Below are 19,216 nucleotides of genomic sequence, written 5' to 3' on the forward strand. Positions count from 1 at the left end.
ACTGAATTGAAATTGTGCCACTGTGCTACAGTCTGGACAGCAGAGAGAGACTGTCTCTCACACACACACACAAAGAGGAGGTTCAAGTGCTTCAGGAGGATAACTACCTGTTAGGACAAGAAGATAGTTGCTTATCTTTTTGTTTGAGATTAAAGTAAGACAATAAGCTCAAAAGCCAAGTTTTGCTAAGAAAGAAATTTCTTTTAGCTTCTATTAGCATGCAGAGAATTAGGTCTGAATGTTTGAAATGTCAGTTTCTTCCTTTGAGTAGGGAAGACACTCTTCTGAATCTCTCTTGGCTGGTTTTCTGTCTAGACTACAATGAGGACATTACATACAGGAAGCAGGGGTTAGAGGAGCTGAAAGAGATTGAAGTCAGATGGCAGAACACTTATAGTAGCCCTTTCTCCTCAAGATTGGGAGCACTAGGAAGCACCTCCAGAGAGCAGGTTGAAGGAAGAACTTTCAGAAGCACCCAAAGAGGTAGAAAATACCCCAAAACATCAGGGTTAGTGATCAGCTTCCCTGGCCTGCGCACAAAATGGGGAAGCTGCAGGCGTCTGGGAAAAGCCTAGTTTGGGGCTAATTGCTACATCCACATGGTGTGAGAGCAAGGGCGTGCTGGTAGGAGAAGGCCAGGTCCATCATCCTTAGCGTGCTCCTGGTCTCCTGGAGCATATGGGTGGCTGAAGCCATTCAGAAAAGCAAGCAGAGGTACTGCAAAAGCCAGAGGGCAGCAGAAGCCTAGGGTAGAACAAAGAGCAGAGACCACCACCCCAGAAACTTGTAATAGGAAACACAGATCCTGTAATTAGTGCTGATACGTCTTCCCACAACCTGTGACCATTCTGGCTACATCTTAGGCTTACATCGGGCCACAGAGAAATCCAAATCGGCAACTGCATAGCAGAGATCACCAAGGATCTGACAACGATCTTTTCCCGTACCTAAAGGGAAACGTGTAGAGCTTTTCTTCCCTTCAGGAGCAGAGAAAAAGAGCAGAACTCAGAAAGACAGAAAATTTACCTGAGGCATTCAGGCAGAAATTGTAGAGATCATAGATCAGACTGACATTATTGGATTATATCAAAACGCAGTGTATCTTCTCCTGCTACTTGATGGGTTGGGTTTGCTGGGATAGAACAGACAAGAAATAGGAGATAATGAGGTAGAGTTCTTTTGCACATCTTGCCTCATGTAAGGGCCTGTGTGGGATAATTAGAAATAAGTGTGTAACATGTATTTACAGCAAGAGCTTGTTTCAATCCTGGCTAAAATTAAAACACAAAGTTGTCTTTAGAGCAGGACCACGTAACTATGAGAAAGATTAAGGGGCTAAGATTGTCACACAGAAATGCAGAGACAGAAACAGTGACTATGCAGTTTCTGACATTCAGAATAGGCTTTTTGAATAAGCAAGAAGATAACAGACTTGGAAGTCAGACTTTGTTGAGAAACCAAAAGATTTCTGAAACTTAACACATAATTGTATTATGCCAAGAGACAGACTTGTCAATTGGATCAGAGAATTTTACTCTATGTCCAGGATGAAGAAGAGGAAAAAGATGAAGAGAAACGGAAAGACAACTCCTTTCTGATGTGAGGGATTTGGAGAATAATAAGAAAGAGAGAGAGGCAGAAATCAAGGAGGTGACAGGCCAGGGACCTTGTCCTGTCTTCCTGCAATGCCAGGTTCTGAGGAGAGATTAGGGACTGCTTTTTAAAAGTACCCAAATGAGAACAGGATATCAAGAGCATTGGGAATAGTGCCATACAGCCTTTGAACACAGGAAGATTGGGAACCTTTGGTAACAGACTTCAAAGTTAGCTCCTCACGATGTGTAGGGATGGTATGAAGGCAGTAGCAGAAGACAGGTGAATTGATGAGTTTTGTGAGTTGGCTCTTTTGAGACAGGGTTTGGGGTGGAACACCTGTGAAAAAAAGAGGGGCGAAGCAGGATTGGTCAGGAAGTGAAGCTGAACTGTGATGCAACCCAACAAAGTCTCAACTAACCTGAAGATAAGTTCTGGAGTAAGAATGATCCGTCAGTATTGTGTTGCAGTCTGCTGAATTGGCCAAGCCTTTACACCCCACCTTCCTCGGTCACCAGATGAGGGTTGCCCTGCCACTGTTCCAGCCACTGTACATCTGAGGCTATGAGGTAAGAGCCCTACATAGATTTGGGGACCCCCATCTTGCCACATAACTCTACCTATATTACTCCCCATCCCTAGACATCATCTTGGAGAGAAGTAAAAAAGAACACCGAAACATTTAGCACTTACCTGAGTTACTGGCCAGAGATTGAATTGCCTAAATAGATTTTAAATTAATGGTCCAGACCAAGGTTCCACACTCAGCCTAAAACTTAATATTTAATTTTCTGTTATCCAGCAGACAAAGGGATGATCAGGGAGAGAACATCAATTAAGAGATACTCAAGGAAACTACATCTGCTTTGCAGTTTTGTATGTAGGACGAGGAACATTTTGCACTTGCCACCTTACCAAAGAAAAACGAGTACCCAAAGTTAATTTAACCAGAATTCCAGACTCAGAGGACAAAAATGAGATTCAAGGAGGGGTCAAGATTGTGTTTTGATGAGAATGTTCATTATGCAACTGGTAGGTTCGGGTGGTGAACAGTATCGTTTTTCATTCTGACTAACTTCTTATGAGAAGTTCTGAAATATTAGGACCTTACTTGTCCTCACTGGTCATTAAGAATTACATGTTAAACAAAGCCCAAGATTTAGTTATGTACAAATCATTCTGGCTTCCCGCTACCGTGAAAAACTATATCCAGCGAAGAAAAAAAAAAGATTGTAGCTGATTCAGCTCCCCGTGAATAATACAAACACCAAAGTCTCTGGCAGTCAGAGACAGAAGAAAATTAAATCCACATAAATCTATTCATCGGCAAGTAAAAACCAAGAGCAATACAATTGTAACTGTGAGATCAAAGGATAGTGAGATGTGAGAGGCAGGCCATCTACTGTCAGGAGCCCAGGCTCCCCTCAGAAGCGATGGACAGAACTTCAGATGAGAGAATCCTGAACCATCCTGGCCTTTGCCAGCCCTTTGAGAGGGAAGTGACAGATGACATGATAAGGTCAAAACCTTGGGAGAACTGAGAACTAATGCAGTTTAAACTTACCCCGGCCTGCTCTCTGTTTAAAGGAATCATGTTCACCGTGGCCAGAAAAGTCTAACTCTGGAATAAGTTGTAGCTCCATTTCTGAAACAATTTTTTTGACAATAGAATGGAACTTAGAGGAATGATTATGCAACATTATCATACGTGCTCACAGGACACCAACATATCTTTCCAAGCCGCTTAAATTGTCTGCCAATGAGCCCCCTTTCTTCATCTCACCCAGGGCTTCATCAAGTTGTACATATAATTGATTTTATTATTATAATAATAATAACTAACATTTATTGAGCATTTGCTACATGTCAGGCACTGTACTAAGTGATCTTCAGTCATTTTTTTTCCTTTTAATCCCTTCTTTCATGAAACAAGCATCATTATTATGTTATCTTGAAGAATATGAGGGTCAGAGAGCTCAGGCAACCTTCCCAAAGTCACACATTTAGGGTGTAACTGATTGCAAACTCAGAGAAGTGAGGAAAAACTCCCAAAGATGGTGAAACTAGCATAATTTTGTTTACAGAATTCTGTGGTTTTGCCTTAGCATGGGTTACCCAGAAAACAGAGCCTGAGGCAATGAGCTTATGGTATAATACTTCTACTTTATTAGGAGATGCAATTCCAGGTATGAGAAGCAAGAGGAGAGAGGGAGGAAAGGGAAAGCCAATATGAGACCACATGATCAAGTTTGAAACTGCTGAGACTCACTGAAAAAAAATCACAGGATCATCCACCAAGAAGTCACATAAACGGCATCTCAAAAAAGTCCATCTAGAGGGAGAAAACGGGAAGAACTTACGTACCAGCTGACTTTTTAATATCAAAAGTTTACCTCATGGAATACTAAGTCCCTGCACTTCGGGGTTTCCCATGTGGGACCACGAGCAGCGTCTGTGGCTTCCATATCTCAGCACTAACACCTCCCCGGGGTAAGAGGTGAGAGGCATACTGTGTGGACTGAGGTGAGACACTATCGGAATATACCTATGTGAAGCCAGTGGGAGCCAACATAGAACTGATGGCGTTAGTGACATTGAGACAAGAGATGGGTGAGGCTGAGGATCTGGAGTGTTGCCTCAGAGCTGTCAGACATATGTGTCCTTCTTTGCAGGGCAGAAAGAAGCCACTCAGTTCTAGAATGTTACAAGTAGTTGGGATGCCTATTAACGGCTAAGATGCAGAAGGCCAGCTCGCAGTCCTACACAGGCACTGAAGTAAATGCTCATGCCCTTGTCCAGAAAGCAGAGTATTCAGGCACTTTGGACAAGCAGCAGTTACAAAGCACAAAAAGGGGAGAAATATGAAAATGTTCACTTAGTCATTCATTCTTCCAAGAAAGTTAACTAGGAGGTTCAACCAGTTCTTAGAGGTTCCCAGGAAATACACCCTCTTGCATGGAGCAGGAGGCGTAACCAGCTCTGGTGTGGTTTCATCTGGGTTAAGATAATTGAACTGCGCAGAATGACAAAGAAGGCCATTGCGTAGCTCCCCAACCTAGAGTCTGATAGAGTATCTTGCTCCTATGCAATGGCGTCGGAAAGCAAAGTCCCCTTTGTTTTGGACTCAATGAGATAGTTTAAGATTAAAATACGGTTAAAATTAAAATTTAGGGCTTCAGTTCAAATTACTAATAAAAGTCCTTGGTGGGTAACTCACCATAGGCCTGCAAATAATCCCTGTTATTCTAAGGAAAGTGGACCCTGAAAGGAAGGTATTTCTGATTGCTAGAGCCTAAGCCATCTGACTGTAGCCTCACCATAAGGACAGCTGGAAAATTAGCTGTCATTTTAACTAATATAGTCAGTGTCAATCTCTACCTCAAAAAGTTGAAAAGCTACTGAAACATAGGAAAGGGCTCAGATTCTAGGTGGCCACGAAGAATGCCAGATGTCCATTTTTGACCCCACATCCTTTCATGCTAACTAATTTACTGCCTGATACCAATGTTTTTCTTGTAGTGAGGCCCCTGATATCTACTACTAGATTTCCTTGACAGCAAGGTCAAAAGAACAATCATGCCAGTTATAATCTTGAAGGTCTACCCAACACGTCTCACCTGGCCTTTCTTGGTTTATTTTATTCAACAGTTTCCCAAGCCCAGAATATGGTGCTCTGCATGACAAATCTGCAAATAAACCTGCCACATGGAATCTGAGCTGTGGAACTACTACTGCAAACAGTCACATATGCATCATAATCCAACGCCCCATAGGGTGTAATGCTGACTGTATTGGAATGTTGGACACATGGATTGTAGCCCTTGCTCCCACGTTAACCTGCGGTGTGGCTTTGTGGAAGTGACTTAAGCACTTTGTATTTGGTTTCCTAATTAGGTTAAAAAAAAAAGAAAGAAAGAAAGAAAGAAAAATTAAAAAAGAAAGACCAAAAAAAAAAAAAAAGCCATTGGACTCAGCACATGGGGAAAAAACAACCAACGCATGGCGTGCTAATAAGGTACAAGGAGGTTTCCTTTCAGTTGCTGCCGCAAACTCGCAAGGCAGGTGCTGGCATCCTTATTTTGCTGATGAAGGAGCTGAGACACAGGGGTCACGTTTTCCCAAAAGTCATAGACTTAACGAGTTGCTGAGGCCAGGGTTTGAGCCAATTTCAGCCAACCTCAAAGCCCTTGCTCTTTTTCTTTTCTGAAAACACATGTTGGATTACACAAACAGCAAGAGTATATTATCTGTAAAAAAAAAACTTTAAATGTTTATGAAAGGCTAACGTCTCCTTGGAATACTGTCCCCTTTGCCCCAACAAACCTTCTCAAGTGGTAATAAATAGCCACTTATAATTTTAGTGTATGGACTTCAAGTTTTTCTGTGTTTATGTACTATACATGTAACCTAAAAAGCATATATAAACACATACATAAGTAATATTACTTCTATATGTGAATGTGTATATTTTTCTACAAGAATGATGATGTCGTTCTGAAGATACCTTTATGCAGCCTGTTTTTTATTTAACAATAGGCGTGGGAGCTCTAGCTAAGTTAGTACACAGAGAGCAATCTCACTCCTTATAGCTGCTGCACAGTATTTCATCGTATATAAATGTAAGTTTATTTAACCATTCCCCTCCTGATGGACAATCAATTTGTTTGCTCTTAGCATATATTTCTATTCCAACATGGGGCTCTTTCCCCAGCTTCCAGAGGTGAGTTCTGTAACCTCTTTCGGCTCAAAAACTCTACGGCATGAAGGAAATGAAGCATGATTAAATCTGAAGACATACTAATTCACTCTAGATAGCTCATTTATTAGGCAGTGATATAGCACCAAGTTGTGAAATACACGTTACCATTAAAAACACAGTGCCGAAGAAATGAAACAAAAGGATCTAAGCAGGTTCAGGCAGATGAATGTCTCTCTGGTAACAAGACTCTAGTTTGTGTTCACTTAGGTATGTCATTCAAAGCTCTGTGTGGATATTCTTGATTACAGCAACTTATTTGTTTTATAATAGTCGAGATTTAACATGGCACCATGCAAATGTGCTGATACTACATATATTATCTAAAGCTGATGATAATACTTTAGAGCAGATTATTACCTTTTGTATTGCTAAAGCAACTAGGGCTTAGGCCAAGAAATTTTGACGAAGGTTACAAACTGTGGCAAGACCAACTTTCAAATCCACGTTACCTGACTCCAAAAAGTTCTTCTTTTCACTGTCTGTCATCAATCCTTTCACCTGGGTTACTTCAGAAGGGCCTAATGATAAAGAATGGATTCTTACCTGATACAAAACCTCTCAACATCTAGGCCCCTGCTCATTTTTTCAGTTCGTTATTCACTCCCTTCCCTGCCCTGAACCTGGCCCTAAATTACTTACAATTCCCCCAATAACACATTGCTGTGAACTTTTGCAAGTACTTTTTGTGTGTTTTTTTTTGAACATTATTCTACTGATTGTCTGGGAGATTCCTACACATCTTACAGTTCAAGCATCGTTTTCTCCAGGAAACCTTTGCTGTACCATCCTCACCCTCACACCTGCCTGAAATTGGGTTAGGCATCTTCCATATTTTCCCATAGTCCTTTGTGTTACTTTCCCTAAAGCATTAGAAACAATAAACTGTAAATCTTTGTTGCTGTTTTCCCCCTATATGGCACAATAAGCTCCCTGAGAACAGGAACCACAGCTTGTCCATAAATGCATCTCTTGCCCAAGCACAGCGTCTAACACAGAGCAGCCATGTGCTAAATGTTTGATGAATAAATGAATCTTAGACTAATGGCAAAAACGAACCTGGAAGCAGACTCTTTAGCTCCATACATGGTGATTGCTCAAGACAGTCACCTCAGTCATCCCCTTGCCAACCTGTTGCCCTCCAAACTCCTCACTTCACAGGATTGCAGGAATTGTTCTCTGTATGGTAACATAAGGAGATTATGGCACATGTAGGACATTTTGGAGACAAAGTCTCTAAAGACAAAACAGTTGCTGTTTATGTGGAGATTTATTTTATCTACGAAAGATGAGGCATTTCTTTACTCCACATGAAGCAGAGGTTAAAATGCCAAGAAAGAAAAGGGAGCTGAATTGTATTGAGAAAAAAATAAATTGATTGTAGGAGAAAAACAATGATGATCTCCCAGGAAATGTCAAGGAAAATTTATCATTCAGTAGATTAAAAGAACAAAAAATCAAAAGATCCAAACCAGAATGTGTGAAGCATAAAGGGATTTTGCAGATGATAAATTGCTCTACTGTACACATTTTTCTCTTTTCAGTTACAGATTATTTGATGAAAAGAATTTGTTTATTCAAAGTTTGCCAACATAGGTTTTGTTTTGACAGTTCAAGGAATGTATCGATTTGTCCCTAATGGTCTTTGAAGCCTCAAGATATAGAAATTTGGTATTCTAGGTAATGTCTAAAAAGTGTTCATGGAGCTGAAACATTCCATTTGCGCTTACTGAATATTAGGAAAAAAAACAGCATTAGAAAGAAATTAGCATATATTTCAGAATGGGCTGACATTTCTCACTGATTATCCAATTGTGGTACTATTATTAAAAATAAAAGATAGTAATAATTATAGTCAGTATTTGCTAAGTGCTAAGCACTCACTATATACTAAACCCTGTGCTAGATTCTGGCAATGCTCTAGAAAGCAAAACAGATATTCCTAGCCCCTGGATAGGTAGACATTAAACAGATAATTCGAAGATATATGTATAAAATTATAAAGGTTAGCAAGAAGAGAGGGTTTTAAAGAAAACAGCAGAGGAGATCTACTTTACATAGGTAGTCAAGGAAGGTCTTTTTGAGGAAGTAATATTTAAACTGGGATCTGAAGAATGATAAGAGGTGAATAATGGTGGGGAAAGAATTACAGGCAAGGGACATGGAATATGTGAATATCCTGACATTGGAAAGAGCTTGGTCTTTTCAAGGAACTGAAAGGAAGGCCTACTTATCAGCTGTTTTCCTGTTGGCCCCAGATCCTGTCCTGCCCACCCCTGCGCCTGGTAGGTTGGTATTATAGGGCCTGACTCCTGTAGGGTGAGTCAGGCCATCTTGTCAAGTGGCTCTGCTATGTTTGGCCAATAGAAGGAACTGGCAGGACTGGGGACATGATCCTTACAGTTTAATGACACCTCTGTATATCACAGGGATGTGATTGTGGTTACAACTGACCTGGTCTGTTTCTTTCTAAAAGGTCATAAATTGATAAGGAACAGAGAAGCTAACAAAACACTCACACATAAAAGCCCCATCCTTTTATTTTCTCACTAACAGAGAAACATTTTAAAAAAAAACTCTGTGACCCATTTCTGGAACAGCTTGCAAAACTATCAAAGTTTTGGTCAGGGCAGCCAAGGTTTTTAACAGTGACTCACGTGATCAGAAATCCACATGGATGCAGCTGCCTGAATTTTTGTGTGTGTGGTGAATGATAGTGAGTGGGGAAGTCTGCCCCAGGCATATGAAAGTTGCACATGATCTACAGTCAGTTGAGTGTACAATTCTTACATAGTTATAGTAATAGCTACCATTAACTAGGCACTAATTCTATCCCAGCCTCTGTACTAAATACTTGACATATAATATTAAATTGTCATGGTAGATCAGAATTACCTTTGGTAATGTTAGTATTATTGTCTCCATTCTGTAGAGGAGCAACTGAGGCTTGGGATATTATGAAACTTATTTAAGATCAAAGAGATGGTAAATGGATACAAATTCACATCTGTCTGACTCTAAAATCCACAACACAGTACTATACTATAGTGTCTCTTCTTTGTCAGTAATCTCATAATAGCTCAGTTTCATGGTGGAATTAAATATTACAAAACTATGGTTTGAATTATATTCAGCTTTAAGTATGTTTAGTATTTGGGCCAAGACTGCTAATATGTGACTGGTGGCAATAAGGTAGAAACAAAAAGGCTGCTAGATCCTATTGGTGTCTGCATTTAGTGGGGAAATGAAATAAATCTTCAATTTTTTAAATTGTTGTTGCTTTTTAAATACAAATTCTAGATGCGTTGCACTGGGTGCGGGTCAGTGGTGGATGCTGATGATGCCTCCTCTTTGAGTTACACGACCCATGTATCAATCAATGTCGTCTTAATCTCAGAAAGCAGGCGTGAGAGCATCTGGTGCTAACTCCAACTAACTGCAGTGCTTTTCTGGAGTGCTGTGCAAAAATCTTCTTGGGGAGTGAGTCAGCAGAAAAGAGTGCTTTGATGTTTTCCCTGACGTTGGGAGTACAATGGACACATGAGGAGCTTTATTCTTGCCTTCCCTGCCTTAGCAACCCATTGCTGGTATTGCAAAACATGCTGTAAGTTTCTTTCTTTTACTGGACTTCCCAGGACAATTCCTCAAACCCTTACAGGACAAGTCATTATAATACACCATGCCAAATGTATGGTTAGCCAAAAAAATTCTTATTTTCTTTTTGTTCTTGAAAATATAAAATAGAAGAAAACAGGGGCGTTCGATCATGTCTGCTGATGGAACACACACAGGATGAGTAGCCTGACACCACACACGCTAGACCTGGAACCGTATTTATCCGTAGACGCTTACAGAGGCAGGAAGAGAAGCAGTGTACAGTTCCTCCTTTGCCTGTCACTCTCTGGGACAGTGCAAAATGATCTAGCAGAGTTTACAGTCCAAGCTCTGTGGGTTAACAAGCTGGATGTTTAGGGAAGCGCCAGGGTCTCCTCTGGTATGAGGACCTGGGTCCCCAGCCTTGCTGGACTCCCCTTCTTCTGCCATCCCAGCATTCCTCCCAGTCACAGATCCTCCCTGCTGTGAACGGGCGCTCAGGTAGAGATCTTGCAGTTTGAGGTGTATGTTACATGGGACCTTGGCCTCCAGCCTTGTTCCTCTACCTCAGTGTTCTCCCAGGACGTTTGCCAGATAGTCCCGCCCTGCAGGAAGCCAACTCTCACTCTGGGAGAACTGCCAGGAGTTAGTGTCAGATCAATTAACCTTTACTTCTCACTGCAGTGTAAACTTAAAGACCTGTGAGGACCAGCTAAAATTGAGAGTATCTGGTCAAAATGTGTCTATGTCTTTGCCAACGTATTTGTCTTGGCCTGTTGTATTTGTATGGTTAGCCCACTGATCAAAAGTATCAATCAAAAGTCTTCATTTCATAACTCAGAGCCATTTTCTCCAACCCATCTCCTGTCTTAAATCTTGGCAATATCTTTATATGCAGATACGATTCTCTCAATAGCCTTATCTTTCAGTTACTTTAAATTCCATTCCTCTAAGGATTTTTTCCTTCATCCTCCCTCAGCCACTCATTCCTATCAACATATTGCAATCTCATTACTTATGATCAATAATTGCTACCCCTTCACTATCTCCATTTCACTCTCTCATCTGTCTTTTCTATTTAATGTTCAACTTCAATAATCATCTGACCTTATCAGGACTTCTAGTCCATTGATTATAGCACCTTTCCCTTTTCCCTCACGTCCCTTTCTGTTCTTTTCTTTCCCAGTTTAATATCTGTGACAAGGATTATCATCACTTCTGCGCATGGACCCTTGACTCCCTTGCCTTTCTCTCACTTTGTATTAACTTGGCAAAAACAACCCTGTTTAAATCTAACTCTCTGCCTCCTCTGCACAGCATCTGGCTGAAAGAAAGCACAGTTCCCACTGATAAGTCCTACTTTAAATTTGTGACTATAAATATCAAATGACCTGACTGCTTGCCTGGCAATCTCACTATACTTTATCTGGTCCATTTATGGTTCTATTTTCCTAAACAAATATTTTCCACCTTCTTCTCTCTCCTCAAAACCGCAGGAAAACTTTTTCTCCTTCCTTGCTCTCAGATAACAGCCATCCTTCCTTCTTGCTTCCTTCGTTCCTTCTCCCTTAAGAAAATTGAAGCACTCAGAAGAGTACTTCTTTAGCCCCTCACTATACCTGGATATAGCGGCATCTGCACTGTATCCACTGCTTTCCTGCCTCTTACTAGAGATGACAATCCACGCACCTATCTAAGGCAATATCTCCATGTATGTATTGAACCCAATCCTTTTTGCACATAGGACATCACTCTAGTAATTTTTTTTCTCCTTCTCCTAAAGCACCATTTTTTTTCCTTACTTTTTTTTCCCGTAAGCCCCTAAACAATGTATTATTTCTCTCATTAAAAACAAATTTTGGCCAGGTGTGGTGGCTCATGCCTGTAATCCCAGCACTTTGGGAGACTGAGGCAGGCCAATGATTTGAGGTCAGGAGTTCGAGACCAGCCTGACCAACATGGTGAAACCCTATCTCTACTAAAAAATACAAAAAAAAAAAAAAAAAAAAAAAAAAAGAGCTGGGTATGGTGACACATGCCTGTAGTCCCAGCTACTTGGGAGGCTGAGGCAGGAGAATCACTTGAAACCGGGAAGTGAAGGTTGCAATGAGCTGAGATGCACTCTAGTCTGGGTGACAGAGCAAGACTCTGTCTCAGAACAAAACAACAGCAACAACAATTTTTTTTAGTTCCAGTTCTTCCTGCAGCTGTTTCATTTCTTTGCCACTTTCAGCAGCAAAAGTCCTCAAAAGTGTTGTCTATGCTTGCTCCCGGCAACTCCCCTTCTCTCCTTGTGTCTTGAATAACTCACGGTAGTCAGGGTTTTGCCCCTATAATTCCACTGAAACTGCTCTGATCAACTTCACCAGTAACTTTTACATCACTAATTCAGAGGTTAACTCTCAGGAGCATTTGGTATAGTTGTTCTCACTCTTCTCCCTGATAGAACTTCTTCCCAGCTAGGTTTTTTTTTTTTTTTTTTTTTAAAGTAGAGACAGGGCTTCAGCATGTCATTCCAGCTGGTCTCCAATTCCAGACCCACCCACCTTGGCCTCCCAGAGTGCTGGGATTACAGGCATGAGCCACCCCTGCACCTGCCCCCAAAATCAATCTTTTAAATTTTTATTTCCATATTGTAAATTTCGTTAGGGCAGTGATTTTTGTCTCTTTTGTGCACTGATGTATCCCTGATACTCATAGGCCTGACACATGGTAAACACTCAATATAAATGTGTCAATTAAATTAATATAGAGTAATAATTAACAGCCTAGGTCTGTAGTCATTATCTGGGTTTGAATCCTGGCTTTACTACTTATTGGATGTGTTACCACATCTCTGAGTTAATTTCCCTAGCCTGAGTTTTCTTTTTCATCAGTAAACTGGTGTTACAATAGTATCTACTCATACAGTTATGAAGATTATATGAGATAACCCATAACAAGGACTTACTGGAGTACCAGATACATGGGAGGTTCTTGATATATTTTTATACTTACTATTATTTCTCTGCCTAATTGTTCTTAGTAAGAATACAAAAAATAATAGTGATGATACTAAACTGCTCCTCCAAATACCAGGAATATTTATAGTTTCAGTGTTACGTATATGTCAGCTGCTGATTTGAGATAGAGATTTTTGAAAGATATTATGTAATATTTTATATGTATATATGTTATATTATAAAACCTGGATTGAGAACATGTAGATTTGCTCAAAAACCTTTCAAAATCTAATGAAAAATGAGTTGTCATTTCTCTTTTAACCATTTAACAGAGTAAATTGTATCAATTATATCCATACAGTTTTTAATATTGAAAAATCATGTTACTCAAGCATTAGGAATCCAAATGGCATTTTTCGGATTAAAGATCACAAAAACACATTTTTAATATACTTCCTTTTAAAAATAATAAGTTCTCACAATATGTGTTCCTTCAACTGACCTAATTTGGGAGATTGCAGAGCTCTGAAGCTGATTCACAGTTTATCCCTGTGAAAAATGTGAAGTTATCCCAAAATTCATCTGAAAGAAGAGCTTTCTAGAAGCAGGGCTTGGACTTTCTGCATTTCAGCCAGCACAGCACTGGCTATCGAGGTGATTCTTGGTCCCAAGTGCTTCATGCATCCTTCTCTTGTTGCACAGACCTTTCCTCTCTGGCACTTTTGCCTCCTGTTTCACTTGTCCACTTTCCAACTCAAGCCACCAGTGCCAGCCCACCCACTTTATGAAAGCATTAATGCTAAAGGGATTCACATTATTGGATACAGAGGCTATGAAAATTTCTTCTTGTTTCTTTGTGTTCTGGCTGCTAAAAGAAGCAACTCAGAGTCACAATTTCACCTAACTTCTAGTCCTTAGTCTAAAAAAGGATTTCCCCCAAATTTGTGAATTTATTTATATGATTTTTCTCATAGAAACATACAAATGAAATCATTTTATTGGACTTTCAATATATCACTTTTCTCAAAGAGTAAATTACATGAAATTAAGGATAATCTCAGGAAATTTCTAATACTTCAAGTTTAAAATGTGCTTTTCCAATTCATTTCTCATTTAATCTGTATTTACAAAGTGACCTTTTATGTTTTTGACTACATTGATTTTCTTTTGTTCTATGAATATAAATATTTCCCACTGTCCTTGGGTTTAGGACAGCAAGGATTATTCTTTTTTCCCATAGATTACCTTACATTCATGAGTTTTTTTCACCGGGTTGCAGTGGATGTCTGATCTCTCTCCGTGTATACTTTCCTGGTTCCTTAAATGTGCATTCCAGGACCCAAGACTTTCCTGTGCTGCTGAAGCCAGAGTTCTAAACCTGTCAGGTGATAACTCTGAGAAGCAGCATATACTTTCACCAGAACCTCAGAACCTGAACTCTTACTTCCTAACTACTAGGGGCGTTGTCTTAAGTGGACAGTGTTTTCTCCTCACTGGTATCTCTAGCTAATCTAAAGCTATGCTCCAGAAAGCAGCAGTAACAGTTGGGCCTGTATGATCAACCTCCTGCAAAATGATGCATGGAAGGTAAATACTGAAGGTTTGCTGTCTGAAAATGCCTTGTTTTACCCTCACACCCGATTGAATATAGAATTCTAGCTTGGAAATAACTTTCATCAGTAATTTTAAGACATGGTTCTGCTGTCTTCTAGTTTCATCTTTTCCTAAGGATGCATGTCGCTGGGTGTCTTTTTACATTTCTTGCACTGGATGTTTAGTTGGACCTTTCAATCTGGAAACTCCAGTTACTTCAGTCCTGGGAAACGTTCTTGTATTTTGTTTTTCTATACCGTATTTTTATAGCAAGACATTTAAAGAATTGATTTTTAAAAATGAATTAGTGGAATGCTGTAGAAGAACATAGACTGAAGACAAGTTAGAGGACTGATTAAATTTCATAGACAACAATTATGACTATGACTAGGTAAATCAGTAAATTAAAATATTAGTAATTTCCTGAAGTGGCCCAAACTTCAACTGTTTTGAATATTTAATTTTTGAAATGAATCCACCTGTGGAATTATATACTATGATATTAGGAGTTAACCAACTCTCTCCTTGCCTAATTTTTTTTTTTTGAAATGGAGTTTCGCTCTTGTTACCCAGGCTGGAGGGCAATGGCACGATCTTGGCTCACCGCAACCTCTGCCTCCTGGGTTCAGGCAATTCTCCTGCCTCAGCCTCCTGAGTAGCTGGGATTATAGGCACGCACCACCATGCCCAGCTAATTTTTTGTATTTTTAGTAGAGACGGGGTTTCACCATGTTGACCAGGTTGGTCTTGATCTCTCGACCTTGTGATCCACCCGCCTCGGCCTCCCAAAGTGCTGGGATTACAGGCTGGAGCCACCGTGCCCAGCTGGCCTAATTTTTCCATGTGTAAAACATTTGCTAATTATCCTGGCCTCTCTTTTTACTTACTCTCTTAGGAGGAAAATTGATTATGTGATTGGCAAATTTTATGAGAAGAAACTGAACATGCTCAGCTTTGTACATTCTGACATCTCTATTTGCATTCAGCCTATCCACAAGAGGTTTGTATTCTAATTTTATTTCCTTCATATGTTTAGGAGCTTGTTTCTTTGGGGAAGGCCTACAGTTGTCTATCCTGCCTGTGACTAGCTCTGTACATTGTTTAGTTCATGGAAACATATTAGAAACTTCATTATAATCACACACCCTGTGATTATTATCTGTTCAGTAATAAAGATAATGTTTGATTTCCATGTGACTTTTATGTCTATCTTAAATTGGCTCTGAAATCATGAAATGTAAAAAAAACCCTCTAAAATCCCAGCATGTATGTTACTACACATAGCATGCATTTATATGTGTGCATGTGTGTGTATGTGTGTAATGGTAGAGGATTATTTACAAAAAGACCATGGGTAGTTTAAGGAATTCAAGAGCAATTCTGATACTGCTTGGTTTTCCTTTTCTCACTGATTTTGAAACCAAATGCCCATATCATTTGTAAAACTACCACATCTTTTTCCCAGCAGCAACTGAAAATAGTGAACCTTACATTTGCCGGTGTATTCTCACAGCCTTGTTGAGGGCATCCTGTCAAAGCGAGAAGTGACCTTTTTCATTAACAACATAGAGAACATCTGAAGAGGTTCTCGCTCTTTGTGATGAATTCCCACAGGATTCAGTTTAATGAAGACATTTACCTCAATGCACTTGCATGGCAGTCACATATCTCTAAAATAATAGCTGAGTCCCTGCTATTAATCCAAATAGGATTCAGGTGAACCAGCCTTTTAAAATCTCATGTTTGTTAAAAGAGTTTATGACTCCATTACCTTTTTGGTTTGACAGACTTCCCCCTATAACAAATACGTCAATAGTCCCAGCCCTTGCAGATACACTACATGAACAGATCATAAAATGGAAAAAACATTTTTCTCAGGCCAAAAAATATTCTTTTTAGTCATCCATTTAATTCATTCATTTGTGCATTTATGCAGATATTGTGTTCTTGTTATGATCAAGCACCATGCTATATACTTAAGAAATTTAAAAAGGTCATTATGGAGTAGGTTGACATAGAAAATAATTCCAAGTATTATAGCATAATATAAGTTGTATAAAGACATGTGCAAATTGCTTGGGAAGCAGAGAAGACGGGAGTGATTTTCTTCACCCAGAGGAGCCTGGAAAGGTTTCCAAAAATTGCTGGAAATGGCTGGATCATCCTGAGCTTAGCAATCTCATAATTAAATATTCATGTCAATTATATTTTGACCAAAGGGCAATGATATGAACAGATACACTAGTAAAGATTTGTATAAGACTTTGATCATGTTAAATGTGTTTAAGTATCATGATAAACATAATGAATAAAAAGAGTTACCAAAAAACAAGAGAACAGCAGTAGCACTGTATTTTATGTCATTTAGTATAAAGTTTGGTCCTCACAAATGTGACTTGGAAAAGATCACAGAGAAAGAGAAGGTAGAAATTACTTACTTTTTGGTAATAAAATAATCTGGTTTAGAAACTAGTTTTTTTCCAGAACTCCAAGGTTAACTTGCCTACTTAGTAGCAGAATTATTGGTGAGCTACGGCTAGTTGAAAATAGTGGTCAGTTAATTAGTTCATATAACAGTTATGGAACACTTACTACATATTATGATATAAAAGAATGCCCTAGATCCATGCAGTGGTGAAAAAAAAAAAAGAAAGAAAGAAAAAGAAAAAGAAAGAAAATTCTGCTTTCTCATCTTCCAAGATGGCAGGTAAAAAGTTGAGAAGATCGATACTAAAGAGAAGAAACCCAAAGCCAAGAAGGCTGATGCTGGTGGCAAGGTGAGAAAGGGTAACCCCAAGGCTAAAAGCCCGAGAAAGGAAAGCCCCATTGCAGCCTCAATCCAGTGTTTGTCAGAGGAATTGGCAGGTATTCCTGATCTACCATGTATTCCAGGAAGGCCGTGTACAAGAGGAATTACTCAGCCGCTAAATCCAAGGTTGAAAAGAAAAAGGAGAAGGTTCTGGCAACTGTTAAAAAACCAGTTGGTGGTGACAAGAACGGCGGTACTCGGGTGGTTAAACTTCGCAAAATGCCTCGGTATTATCCTGCTGAAGATGTGCCTCGAAAGCTGTTGAGCCACAGCAGAAAACCCTTCAGTCAGCATGTGAGAAAACTGTGAACCAGCATTGCCCCTGATGGGGACCATTCTGATCATCCTCTCTGGACGCCACAGGGCAAGAGAGTGGTTTTCCTGAAACAGCTGGTTAGTGGCTTACTTATGACTAGACCTGTGGTCGTCAACCCAGTTCCTCTATGCAGAACACACCAGAAATTTGTTATTGCCACCTCAACCAAAACTGGTATCAGCAATGTAGAAATCCCAAAACATTTTACTGATGCTTACTTCAAGAAGCAGCAGCTGCAGAAGCCCAGACACCAGGAAGGTGAGATCTTCAATACAGAAAGAGAAATAGGAGATTACAGAGCAGCATAATCTGGTTACGCTGGGTTAACAGTTCTGGGTTAACAGTTCTTTTAACACTTGCAAGCTGTGGACTAACAAATTTTATCAAAAATCAAAGCTATTCCTCAGCTCCTGGGCTACCTGTGGTCTGTGTTTGCCCTGACAAATGGAATTTATCCTCACAAATTGGTGTTCTAAATGTCATAAGAATTTAATTAAATAACTACCTTTTGAAAAAAATAATAAAATTCCTACAGTGATGAGGCTGATAACATGAATGGATGGATCTGGCTGGCTATAATACAATAGAGAGTGGCGAAGCCTATGATAGAATATATATTCTACTTATTAATCAATTATAATATTTTTGACTTTTATAACTTTTGAAATTGAGTACTTAGTTGTTTTCATTCTTTCTTGATACTGTAAATGATTAAGACATTAAATGTCTTGTTAGCATAAATTTGGCTATATCATTGTACTTTTATTCCACATAGTATTTTTTTCTCCTTTTTTCTTTGTCAGTTTAACTAGATCTTTGTCCATTTTATCTTTTCAAAGAACAAGCTTTGTTTCGTTATTATTATTTTTCTGTTTTCTGTTTCATTGCTTTATGTTCTTATTTTTATTATTTCTTTCTTTCTGCTTGCTTTGGGTAAATTTTTTCTCCTAGTTTCTTAGGATGAGGTCATAGATTATTGGTGTGAAACCTTTCCTCTTTTCTAATGTAGTCATTTGAGGATGTGAGTTTCTTTTTCATTACTGCTTTAGATGTGTTCCACAAATTGTGATATATTGTATTTTCGTTTTCATCCAATTCTGTGTATTTTTTTTTGTTCCCTTGAGACTTACCCTTTGACTCATGAATTATTTACAAGTATGTTGTTTTATTTCCACCTTTGGAAATCTGCTTATCTTTCCATTATTGATTTAGTTTGTAAAGTTTGATTCCATTTAAGAACACATCTTGTATGATTCAGTTCTATTATATTTGTTAACATTTGTTTTATGGCCTAAGGTATGGCCTATCTTGGTGAGTGTTTCATGAGTCCTTGAAAGCAATACCTATTCTATTGTTGTTCAGTGGAGTGTTCTGTAGGTGCCAATTAGACAATTAAGTCTTCTTTGTTGATGATGTTGTTAAGTTCTTCTGTGTCTTTGCTGAATTTCTGTATAGTAGTTGTATCAATTGTTGAGGAAGGGGTGTGGTATCTTCAACTATAATTGTGGATTTACCTATTTCTCCTTTCAGATTGATTAGTTTCTCCTTAATGTGTTTTGAAGCTCTGTTGCTTGTTGCATATATATGTAGGCTTGCTATGTATTCTTGATGGA

General features: G+C 39.2%; 1 pseudogene; it reads left to right on the plus strand.

The window, feature by feature from the left end:
• The first annotated feature begins 6,286 nt into the window (after nucleotides 1–6,286).
• LOC101035262 (large ribosomal subunit protein eL6 pseudogene) lies at nucleotides 6,287–17,911 on the plus strand (annotated as a pseudogene).
• The last annotated feature ends 1,305 nt before the right edge of the window (nucleotides 17,912–19,216 follow it).

This window comes from Saimiri boliviensis, chromosome 7, assembly GCF_048565385.1.
Source record: "Saimiri boliviensis isolate mSaiBol1 chromosome 7, mSaiBol1.pri, whole genome shotgun sequence".
Taxonomy (NCBI): Eukaryota; Metazoa; Chordata; class Mammalia; order Primates; family Cebidae; genus Saimiri; species Saimiri boliviensis.